Source organism: Salvia splendens, chromosome 6, assembly GCF_004379255.2.
Source record: "Salvia splendens isolate huo1 chromosome 6, SspV2, whole genome shotgun sequence".
NCBI classification, from domain to species: Eukaryota; Viridiplantae; Streptophyta; class Magnoliopsida; order Lamiales; family Lamiaceae; genus Salvia; species Salvia splendens.
This window is the reverse complement of record NC_056037.1, coordinates 28,567,231-28,579,483: the sequence shown is the minus strand read 5'-3', so window position 1 is coordinate 28,579,483 and position 12,253 is coordinate 28,567,231.

Sequence of the window (12,253 nt, the reverse complement as noted above, 5' to 3'; positions counted from 1 at the left end):
TTCTTCAGACTCTCACACTTTCATCAAAATTTTCACATCTCACTTTCAACTTTAGAGTAAAAGTTTTGACTCAAAACTCAAAACATACTTTCACATCAACTTTCATCACTCGTATAAAACACTCCATAGAATAACGCTTCATACTTCGCACCCCATAACATATATAAACATCACACTTCCATGGCTAAATTTTCCAATCGAAAAGGTTTTTTTTTTTTTAAAACATAATATTTTCCATTGATCAATTAATTTTTCCCAAAAGAAAGAACTAACATGTTTTCATTTAAAGTTTTTTTTTTTTTTCAACAACCTTCCACAACATAAACATTTTTCCTCAATCAAACTCCACTAGAACAACGAGCCATTAATGTTACAAAACACTCATGCACTTCACATATATGTTTGAAACAACATTCTTAAATTACTCATTTATTTTCTAAAAAAAATTTTTAACATTCTCAAAACAACTCATCAACTTTCGTCCTTCATGTAAAACACTCCATCATCCTATGTTCACATGCTCACGTCGTAGTACTTTCACACATATAAAACATACTTAGTCATCATACTAGTCTTGCTCATGCTCCATATAATCACATCATAACAATATCATGATCAACATACCACACGTGCTTAGATCATCTTGTCAATCATGCGCATACTTCACATAATCATACTATCACAACATCGTGTTCACATATATAACACGTGCTTAAATTTTCATGTCAATCGTACTCATATTTCACATAATCATATCATCAAAATTCAGCTTCACGTATAACATTCATTCATATGCGTACACTTGCCAAAACATCCTCATCATATCATCATCAATTTCATACATCGATCTCACATTCTTTCAACAACTTAAAACATACCTCACTTTCTTTGGTTGAGCGTGATGCTTTGGATGTTGAGCCTTCGTGACACTTCCAGTTTAAGGTTTACTATTCTAGACTTAAGGTGAAAGAAGACTCTCGGACCAGAGCAAAAGAACGAAGCTCTGATACCACTCTGTCACGACCGCCCATGCTAGGGGTGTTACAAACGAGGCGATCGTGACCAAGGGACAAACATTTAAGAATAGCATTTAAGGATTTCAGTTCATAAGAAAGACTCAATTAGCTTAAAAGAATTTTAGTTCAAAATATATATAGCAGCGGAATTAAGGTTTCAAAGAGAGTCAAGGATGACGCCTGTGTATGAAGACACAACGCATCCATATTCCCTAAGCCGACTCAACATCCACCGCAACATCCCGCTCAACCTGCACATAGGGAAAACACATGCAGGGCTGAGTACTTGTTGTACTCAATGGGCTCATGCCGAAAACATTTTCATAAAAACAGTTATGTCATCCATACCAGTGATCTCGAGTTTTATGTAGTTAAGAATTATCACGAGAACACAAAAATATTTCAAAGTCTGGCCAGACAATAAATCTCCCCACTTTCTCATCAATCATTCAATCACATTCTCTTTCCATAGTGCGACGAAAGTGTGGCCACACTATTCGCCCACGAGACCGGCCGACTAGCAAGGACGGCTCACGATCCCACTTGTGTACACAGCCTGATAGGGTTTGCGGCCCTATTCAGACCCGAATTCGTTTCATTCATAGCCATATAGCCTAACGGAGTAAACTCATACGAACTAGGCATCAGGCACATAATCTCAATCAAAACAATCCATGGCATGACATAACACTTTTAAACCACCCTTATTACACCATAATCATACTTTTGAAAGCGTAAAAGAGTTTAGTAAAAGAAAGCCCACCTCGTTCTCTTAGCAATTCACACCCCAACTTAGCAACTCTCGATCCTCGAGTTCACGAGTACACAACACCCTTGTCAATGACAACACAAGTCAGCCTTTCGTAAACTTATATTATCATGCATGTCCTATTGTTTCTCTCTCATCGTTATTCTCCATTTACCCAACCCAACGTTCGTCACAAAGGTGGAAAAATAAACCATAATATATTTCAACGTATCACACATGATCGCATTGTTAAACACGTTCCTTGGACATACATGCATCATATAATACTTTTAAACTTGGAAATAAGTGTCATTTTAATAAGACAGAAAACCGGCAGAATTGCGCGACCGTTTTGTAAAAATTACTATAAAATCACCCAGCATCAAAAGATGCTAAATTTTGGTCACAATAAAGAGGACACATTCAAGTTAATCCATGCAAATTTTCATATCGAAATCACGCCATTTAGTCAGTCATTTCACATATTGAACTCTCTGGTCAGAACATATAATTTCTGACAGTATTGCGCAGTAAACTTCAAAAATTCACCAAAAATTCATCCTTCCTCATATGATGCTAAACTTTGGTCACAACACATTAGACACATTCAAGTTCACCCAGTTAAAATTTCACACCAAAATCGTGTCATTTGGTCAGTCAAAACATTTATGCAACTCTCTGATCGGAACATAAAATTCTAGCAGCACTGCGCAGTTCATTTGAAAAATTCACCGTAAATTCATACGATGTCCAATAAGGATGAAATTTTCACAAGACTCAGAAGACACTCCAAATTTTCATCTAGTTCAAGAATCAAATCGATCGGAGGTCATTTGGTCGGTCAAACAGATTTCGAAACATTCTGGCCGAGAACACATGTTACTGGCAGAATTGCGCAGTCGACTTCAAACATTTTTCAAAAATTCATTTTTTGACAAAAAGGGCTGAAATTTATACGAGACACAGAAATCACCTTGAAATTTACTCAGTAAAATTTTCGTATCAAAATTCGACCGTTTGGTCAGTCAAATACACGTCGGAATCCACTATCCGAACACCACAATTTTCATACTCAAAATTTCGAAATTAGGGTTTCTTCCACAATCATCCAAACAAAATTTTCTCATGCTTATAACACACAATCATGCTTGATAAGACTCTCTTAACATGTTTGCACATAAACTTAGATCATTTACCAAGGATTCAAATCAAACTTCACACAACTTAATCAACAATAGCATAACTATCAAAGTTCTCAAGCAAACTCACTTTCCCACCGATTAACTTTGCGATCTATGATTCCTACACCCTCTATATGCATGTAGGATTCAAGAATAAAGTTTCAATGAAGGAGATGAGAAGGAAATCTTAGTTATACCTTCTTGAATCAAGAAAACGAACTGTAGAAACAAACGTTGACACGATTCGTCCCTCTCCCTTCACTGCTGCCGCCGCTGCCACGAATCCGCCGTCGCGGATCCGCCGCCATCGGCTCCTCCTCTCTCTTCTCTCTCTCGGATTCTCGATTGCGAAAGAAATGAAATGAAATGAAAGGAGGTTGTATTTATAGAAATTTTTTTCATAAAAGACAAAAATTCACGTCTTTTCGTTTCGATGTGACGCGTAATTAATGCAGCGTTGAAAAACGTGCCTGATGTGACGCGATTCTTATCCAATTGGAAAACGTGCCTGATGTGACGCGATTCTTATCCAATTGGAAAACGTGCCTGATGTGACGCGATTCTTATCCAACTTTTCGTCTCGATTTGTTGTCGAAAGTGTATTTGATACGTGGTTTATTCTTTCGTGTAGGTAACGATTTAACGGGTCGTTACAGTTTCTTTGATTTGTTGCTATAGTGATGTATTTTGTTAACATCAGTGAAGTAAAAACATGGTTATAGTGATGTGTTCCAGGGTTAGAGTGATATATCTTTGATATTTTGCTATAGTGATGTATTTTGTTAACACCAGTGAAGTAAAAACATGGTTATAGTGATGTGTTCCAGGGTTATAGTGATGTTTCTTTGATTTTTTGCTATAGTGATGTATTTTGTTAACATCAGTGAAGTAAAAACATGGTTACAGTGATGTGTTTTAGGGTCAGAGTGATGTTTCTTTGATTTTTTGTTATAGTAATGTATTTTGTTAACATCAGTGAAGTAGACAATTACCAATTACCCAATCGAAAACTATACACAAACAAGCTCCCACTGCTTTAATTTGGATCACACCACAAAATCATCTCATCATCCACTCCACAATCAGTCTCTGTTCCACACATCACTCTAAGCGTGTACTTACTTCACTGATGTTAATAAAATAGATCACTATAAGAAAATATCACATACACTTCACTCTAACTGTGGAACACATCACTCTAACCATGTATTTACTTCACTGATGTTAACAAAATAGATCAATATAAGAAAATATCACTGATTTTGTATTCTCCATACACAAATTTCTTTTGAGTGAAAGAAAACTTGGAGTGAAAAGAATAGAGCTGAAATATAAACAATCACGGTCTATCTCCCCAATCAAATCAATTCCTATAACATTCCTATAACAATTCCTATAACATTTCTCTTGAATAACATATCGACAAAATTGATGCTCGATACGAGAGCATCAATTCATGGGACCTCATGTCCGGCCTCGACACCGATCGTATTGCCCAGTCCCCGGTGATTAAAAGCAATCTTCGTCGCAGTTGCTGAGCGACGAGAGTGATTCCGCGGGCGTTGCGGCGGCGGAGTCATTTCCATCTTAGTGAACTAAATCCTTCTTCCACTGCACAACTGCAGAGCTAAATCTATAGAATCTAAATTCATGAATCCATTCGCAAAATTAGAACATGAAATCTGATTGAATAAAATTAGGCGAATGACATGGAATCAGAAGTTGAAACAGGAGCAGAATTAAAAGATCTGCAGCACTGCTAATTTCCGCAGATAGAAGAAGATTTGATGCGAAAGATCATCAATTCATCAATCCAGCGTCTTCACAGAGGATTTTCAGCCAAATCTGCAGCTTCCCGTGATCTCGATGGAGAAAAGAGGCGATATTTGGGCACGCCGACGATTGATTTCAGCTGCATACACTGCTCAGATGATGTTGTCCGCTTGTTTCGCAAGATGATTTAGTATAAAAAACATCTGAACAAATTTCAATCGATTTAGTATAGATCTTATAATTCTTAGATCGATTCTCCTACACGCCTATTTTACTTCGATTTATTGAGCATCAAAATGTGAAGAAACGTCGAAATTGAGGGGAATTAGTGATCCTCTTTCGTGAGAGAAGGAGAGAGTGTGTGTTTGTGTGTGAGGGTGAATGGTGTGTGTATGTGAAAATATGAGAATAAAGTTGATTTCCTAAAATACCCTCATGCAGTTTTTATTAACTAAAAATGTTTACTTATTTTAGTCATTGGATTAAGATAATGTGTGGCTGAGATTTGTTCTCTAGTTATACACTTAATATTAGTTATACTTTGATCATCTCTGTATATAAATTCTTTAATAAATAAAAATGAATATCGATTTCATTTTAGCAAAGGTATAAAATTTACAGAGATTTTGAATGGCTTGCAGTTGAAGAACAATAATTGACATAACTATTCATAGGTAATAATTGCTTTTGAATATTTTGTATGCTGTGAGCCAAAGATGTTTGAGATAATGAGGACTGAGTTTGTTTTGGTTTGCAAGATTATGTGTTATGTGAAAATTAGTTATAATTATTATACTCTTACTAAAATAATCTTAGAATTTAATTATATAAGTATAATAATTAGTTATAAAAAAGTATATTAAAATGAGGCAATGGCGTGACCACGGCAACAATAGATTCCTCGTCTCCAACACTCACTCGTAATATTTGATTATTTTACATTTATTTATTTATAATACGTAGTTCAGCTCTAGGACATATTCTGCATGATCTGTTTAAGACATAGTATATTATTAATTAGGGTTGCATTAGTGCGCTAACTAATTTACAGTAATAATTAATAGTAATAATTAATAACTTTTAGTTCTGTGTAGTAAAATTATCAACACAAAGACATAACTATATCAATACAGGGTTGTATTTATTTCCTTTTTGTATCTTTTGTTCTATTGTTCTTTTCAATCTCGTCCACTCAATCTGGAGATCTAACGGCCCCCAAATATTGCCAACTGAACTTAAATTATAATCATTAAAAAATCAAAAAAGGCTATATTCGGTATATGCAAAGATGTTTGTTATGGTAACTGCCATGATTTACTCTCCCTAAATCTCTGTGGTTATTGTCGCCGATTTCTTAGCCTTAGCAACTCTCTCAATCTCATCCTTCTTCTTTATGGCGTAGCTGTCAATACAAACAAATTGACATCATAAATTAGAATAAAAAAGTGATGAGATTGAGATTGAGATCGACGGTTGCTCACCTGTTTGAAGAACCTTTGGCTGCATTGATTAGTTCATCAGCAAGACATTCGACAATAGTCTTGACGTTTCTGAAGGCACTTTCACGGGCACCGGTGGTGAGCAGATAAATAGCCTGATTGACTCGACGAAGTGGAGAGATAGCCACAGCCTGTTCGTCGGTGCTTTTGTTGTGCTGAACCATGGAATGAACATCTATTCATAATGTACATATTGTAGAGTATAATGCGTAGTTTAGTTTCTATAATGCATTATTTGTGATACGTAATGAACATTTATCCTGACCCGTTTAATTTAAGTTGGGCCGTGTTTCGATGTTTGGCCCACGTTTCTTGTTTTCCCTAAGGGTTTAACAAGCCTAGGGGATAGGGTGTAGTATGTTCTAAGTCTAAAAAACGTTGTCCAAATACACGAGCTGCAGTAATTCATCTGGGGTTGCACATGCATAGCGCGTAGGTATTTTTTTTGATATACATAATGTACATATTGTATATTATAATGCGTAGTTTAGTTTCTGTAATGCATTATTTGTGATATGTAATGAACATTTATCCTGACCCGTTTAATTTAAGTTGTGTCGTGTTTCAATGTTTGTCGCACGTTTCTTGTTTTCCCTAAGTGTTTAACAAGCCTAGGGGCTAGGGTGTAGTATGTACACATTAATAAAAGCATTTCCAAAGACCACGAGTTTGAGTTATAAAAATAATGTTTTGTCATAATCGCTGCTATGGACTATTTTTTGACTGATTTACATAATGTACATATTTTTGTCATGATTGTAGGTGTTGGGAGTCTCAATTTCTGTAACGGCTTCCTTCTGTCATGGAGTCAATTTTTTTTAAGCAATTGATGAATTCGGATGGGGTTCGTCGACAATAGAGATGGCCGACCTTTCTTCCTCTTGGTTTCTTCGGCTCACCCTGTTCTGGAGCCGTACTTTGGTCTACCTCGGCCAATCGCTCCCTAAATTTTTGAGCTCGGGCCACGGGGATGACATCATCGACTGCTTCGTCGATGTCAAGTCGTAGCTGCTTCTCTGATATGGAAACATCAACATAAAACATCAGAATTTTATTATTACCACCAGAATAAAGCATAATATGCGCTATGTAATGCATTAAAATGGTTAAAAAATCCACATATTGATTAAAATAATGCATAATAAATGACAACTAATGTATAGTACCAAATAAATAATGTATAGTACCAAATGAATAATGCACAGTGTCAAACAAATAATGTACATGCAAACTTTAGAGTTATGGTCAGCAGCAATTCACTCATATACACAATAATTCTCATGATTCTTACTACATTGCAAATAATGACAACTACTTGATACATAATGTACAACCTCAATCGAATAATGCACATATTAATCTTCGAGTCACTAATTTTTCCACACCAGCCAGTAAGCAGACACATAATGCAACATACTTGACAAATAATGCATCACAGACCATAAATAATGCGCACGTTGATACTTCACTGAGTTAATCTCCCATGAATAAAACCACTTAAAAAAGGTAAAACCACACGACTGATAATGACAAAAGTGACTGATAAATAATGTACAGTACCAAAGGAATAATGCACAGTTCAAACAAATAATGTACATGCAAACTTTAGAGTTATGGGCAGCATCAATTCACTCATATGCACAATAATTCTCATAATGCCTACTACATTGCAAATAATGACAACTACGTGATACATAATGTATAGCCTCAATTGAATAATGCACATATTAATCTTCCAGTCACCAATTTTTCCACACCAGCCAGTAAGCAGGCACATAATGCAATATACTTGACAAATAATGCATCCCAGACCATAAATAATGTAAATTTTTAATCTAATAATGCGCACGTTGATACTTCACTGAGTTAATCTCCCATGAATAAAACCACTTAAAAAGGTAAAACCACACAACTGATAATGATGTTCGTGTTTAACATAATGAAATCGACCAGTAGTCGGGGTCTAGTGTCGTCTATCAGTTTCAATTAATCAACAAGAACACTTTTTGAGTCACCGCTGGTTCACCGCTGGTTTTGTTTAGTGAGGAACACCGTTTGTGTATTTGCGGCGGACGTCGCCGATTTCTTAGCCTTAGCAACTCTCTCAATCTCATCCTTCTTCTTTATGGCGTAGCTGTCAATACAAACAAATTGACATCATAGATTAGAATAAAAAAGTGATGAGATTGAGATTGAGATCGACGGTTGCTCACCTGTTTGAAGAACCTTTGGCCGCATTGATTAGTTCATTAGCAAGGCATTCAGCAATAGTCTTGACGCAATCCAGAAGAGTGACGACAAATTTTGAGTCGGATTCGGACGGTGAAAATGACAAAATTTGATGGTAGTGGCGGCTAGGGTTTGACGTTTATTGGAAGATGAGGAGACAGAAAGGAAGAAGGGTGGAGAGGGAGTTTCAGCGTTTGGAATGAGAGAGAATGAGTCGATGGAAGTGTGTATCAATAGCCCGCTTAAAATTCGCACCTTCCGTTTCTGGCGGTTTCAATTTTGGTATTTTTACTAGTTTACTCTTATAATGCACAGAAACCACCTTATAATGCAACACGGGGTTAAAAAACAAGCATCCATCCGGACCGTTGATGAATCATATCTAACGACCCATATTTAGAAGAATAAAGGATCTAAGGGATGAATATGAGAATAATGCTCCCCTATCTATACAATATGTAAATTTAAATATCAATACAAAGGCATAATTTATGAACACAAGAAAGATTGATAAATTTATTTCTTTGTATTGATATTTTTAATATACAAAATTGATATTTAGTTATTAGTTATTACTGTAAAAAGTTAATTTGATCACACAACTTATTACTCTTTTTGAAGTCCGACATATTTAATTACCAGAAGCATAAAATTCATCTCTAAGTAATAACATCAATGACATGGTGTATTGAGTTTCGTTAAACACACTAGCCAAGCTCATGATCAAATTTGTTGATTACGGAATATTCAGAATAATAATATAAAAGCCATATATTTTAATACTCCGTATAATAGTAACTTATTATATATCTTCTTTAACTAATCATAGGATATCTTCTTTAACTAATCATAGGTTATACATAATTATCTATATTTTTTTGGTTGACCACAAGTTTTTTTTTTTAAATTAACTTCATATATTTATATCATATATATGAAGGAGGAAATTACAAATCAATCGAACCCATCTTTAGTGGAATCCGACTAATAAAAAAGTATTTATTTTAATACTTTGTATAATAATAACTTACTATATATGTACTTGACTCAACTTTATTTTACCCAATTAATACCCGCAAGTGTACGGGGTTATTGTAGCATTTAGCAAGCAAGAGTATATCGTATCCCACAGAGACAATTAAGTGTAAACCTAAGTACCACGAACAAATTTCAACTACTATCCAGACAATCAGGAAATTTTGAGTTTTGAAACTAACAACTACTAAAAGCATGTAAATTCAGAGATTAAATTCAAGCACTTAAACAAGGGGACAAAGGCTCCTACTTTGGGACTGTGATACGAGTGCCCCGATAACACCTCCGGTGCAAGAGGAGAACGTCCTTAACATCTGGTGCTTTCATCCCGTAACTCATGACGTCAACAAACCACGGACCGCCGGCGGCGGGACAACCTGTGCGAGAGGCTACGCCGGCGCTGCATCTAGGGCCACTACGCCAACCGAATCACGGCGATCAAAGGGAGGTTGGGGGGCCTTCAGTATCGGTCGACCCAATCACATTAGAATTTGAGAAATTAAATGCCCGCTTGGACATTTTGACGCGACGACCAGGTACCCACAACGAGGGACACGATTCTGAATTTGAAGAAGCCGATCCAGATTGGGAGGATTATCGGCGCTCGGATCGTCGAGACAGGTACTTCGACGATAGGTACAAAACGCTGGGTCGCGGACGTGGGAGAAATCAGAGAGGTGGTCGCGGCGACCGCTTCGGGGAAGGCGGCTATCAGGGACGTGGAGGTCGACCACCGCGCTACGCTGACCGAGAGCCCAGGCAGATTCGCCGTCGCGACAACTGGGACCCACCCATGTATAGGCAGGACGCCTGGGGAGAGGAGGATCGATACGATGAACGCGTCCCGACTAATTGGGACCCCCCTCAGCGACGCGATCGATTTAATCGTCAACCTTACGATCATCCGAAGGGCATATCGATGGACGTGCCCCACTTTAATGGGACTGATGCTCCTAATTGGATTTCTCGAGTCCAATACTATTTTGATCATAAGATGATCCCCGAGACCGATCGCCTTCATTATGTGGTGATGTTGTTCGACCCTCCGGCATCGGAATGGATATTTAATTATCGGGCAAACAATGGCTTCGCGACTTGGCTAGATTTTTTGGAGGACGTAAGACACCGTTTTGATCCCCAGAGTTTCAGAAACTACACGGGATTGATCGCCAAGTTGGTTCAAACGACCACAATGGCGGACTACCATGCGACGTTCGAACGCTATCTCAACCGTGTAGAGGATTTATCGGAATCAGCCTTAATTCCTATTTTTATTCAAGGGCTCAAGCAACCTATACAAGAAAAGGTCGAATTACAACAACCAACTTCCTTGGCGGAGGCGATGGCCTTGGCACTACGTTTGGCGGCAACACAAGAGGAGCGCCCGTCGCAATCCTCCTCGTACGCTCGCCGGCAATGGCCGGGCAGGGAGTCCCGATTCCCCACGGGCCCTGTTTCGAATCTGGCCCCCACGACAGGAGGCCTGCCACCACCAGCCCAACCGGCCGACTTGCACGGTCGTGAGCCGGACCGAACTCGGATAAACCCGATTAGAGTTTCTAATGCTGAAAAGTCAGAGAGGGCTCGACGGGGACTTTGCTATTATTGCCCAGAAAAATGGATACCAGGCCACATTTGCAAAATAAAGCTTCTTTGCTATATGGATGATGACATTGATGAGTCCCAGGATAACGACTCGGGAGAGCGGTGCCCCGAGGATGAAATTATTACGGCAGATTTGTCACACTTACACGCATTGGATGGCCGGGGGAGCTCCAAACCTTTTATTGTTCAGGGGACTTTGGGGACAACTATAGTGAGAGTGTTAATTGACACGGGCGCTACGCTCGACTTCCTCCATCCACGGATCGCAGAAAAGTTACAGTTAGAATTAACACCGATTCGCCCTTTCCGTGTGCTAGTAGGAAACGGTGCGTCATTGCTCTGCACTCACATATCTCGGGGTACAAAGCTAACTCTGCAGGGCACCTTGTTTCTGGTGGATCTTCATATTCTCGGCCACCATGGACCAGACGTTATTCTGGGGATGAAATGGTTAGAATCTTTGGGGAAAATCTCGGCTGATTTTGTGGAAAAGACGCTGGAGTTTACAAAGGAGGGCCAGGCTGTGTTTTTACAGGGCATGACGCCGAACCCGAGACAGATATCATTGCATTCCTTCTCTATGTTGACGGCACAGGCGGCAGACCATGAGTTCTATGAGATTGTGCCTCTTGACGGTGGCGACGGGTCTGTCGAGTCAAACACACAGGAGGATTTTCCTACTGATCTCCCAGTCACAATTTTGGAGGTTTTGCGGAGACACCAAGGGGTCTTTGAGCAACCACACGGCATGCCCCCGTCACGGCCATTTGACCATCGAATCCACCTTTTGCCCAACACAAAGCCAATCAATGTTCGTCCTTACAGGTACCCTTATTTTCAAAAGACGGAGATTGAGAAGCAGGTGCGTGATATGATTGACCAGGGAATTATTAGGAACAGTCACAGCCCGTTCTCTTCCCCGGTGCTGTTGGTCAGAAAAAAGGACGGCACTTTTCGTTTTTGCATTGATTATCGTGCACTCAATAAGGCTACAGTCCCAGATCACTTCCCGATCCCTACTGCAGATGAATTATTTGACGAGTTGGGCAAGGCCAAATATTTTACCAAGCTGGATCTTCGTTCAGGATACCATCAAATCCGTATGAGTGACTCCGACATATTTAAAACGGCGTTCAGAACTCACGACGGTCACTTTGAGTTCCTCGT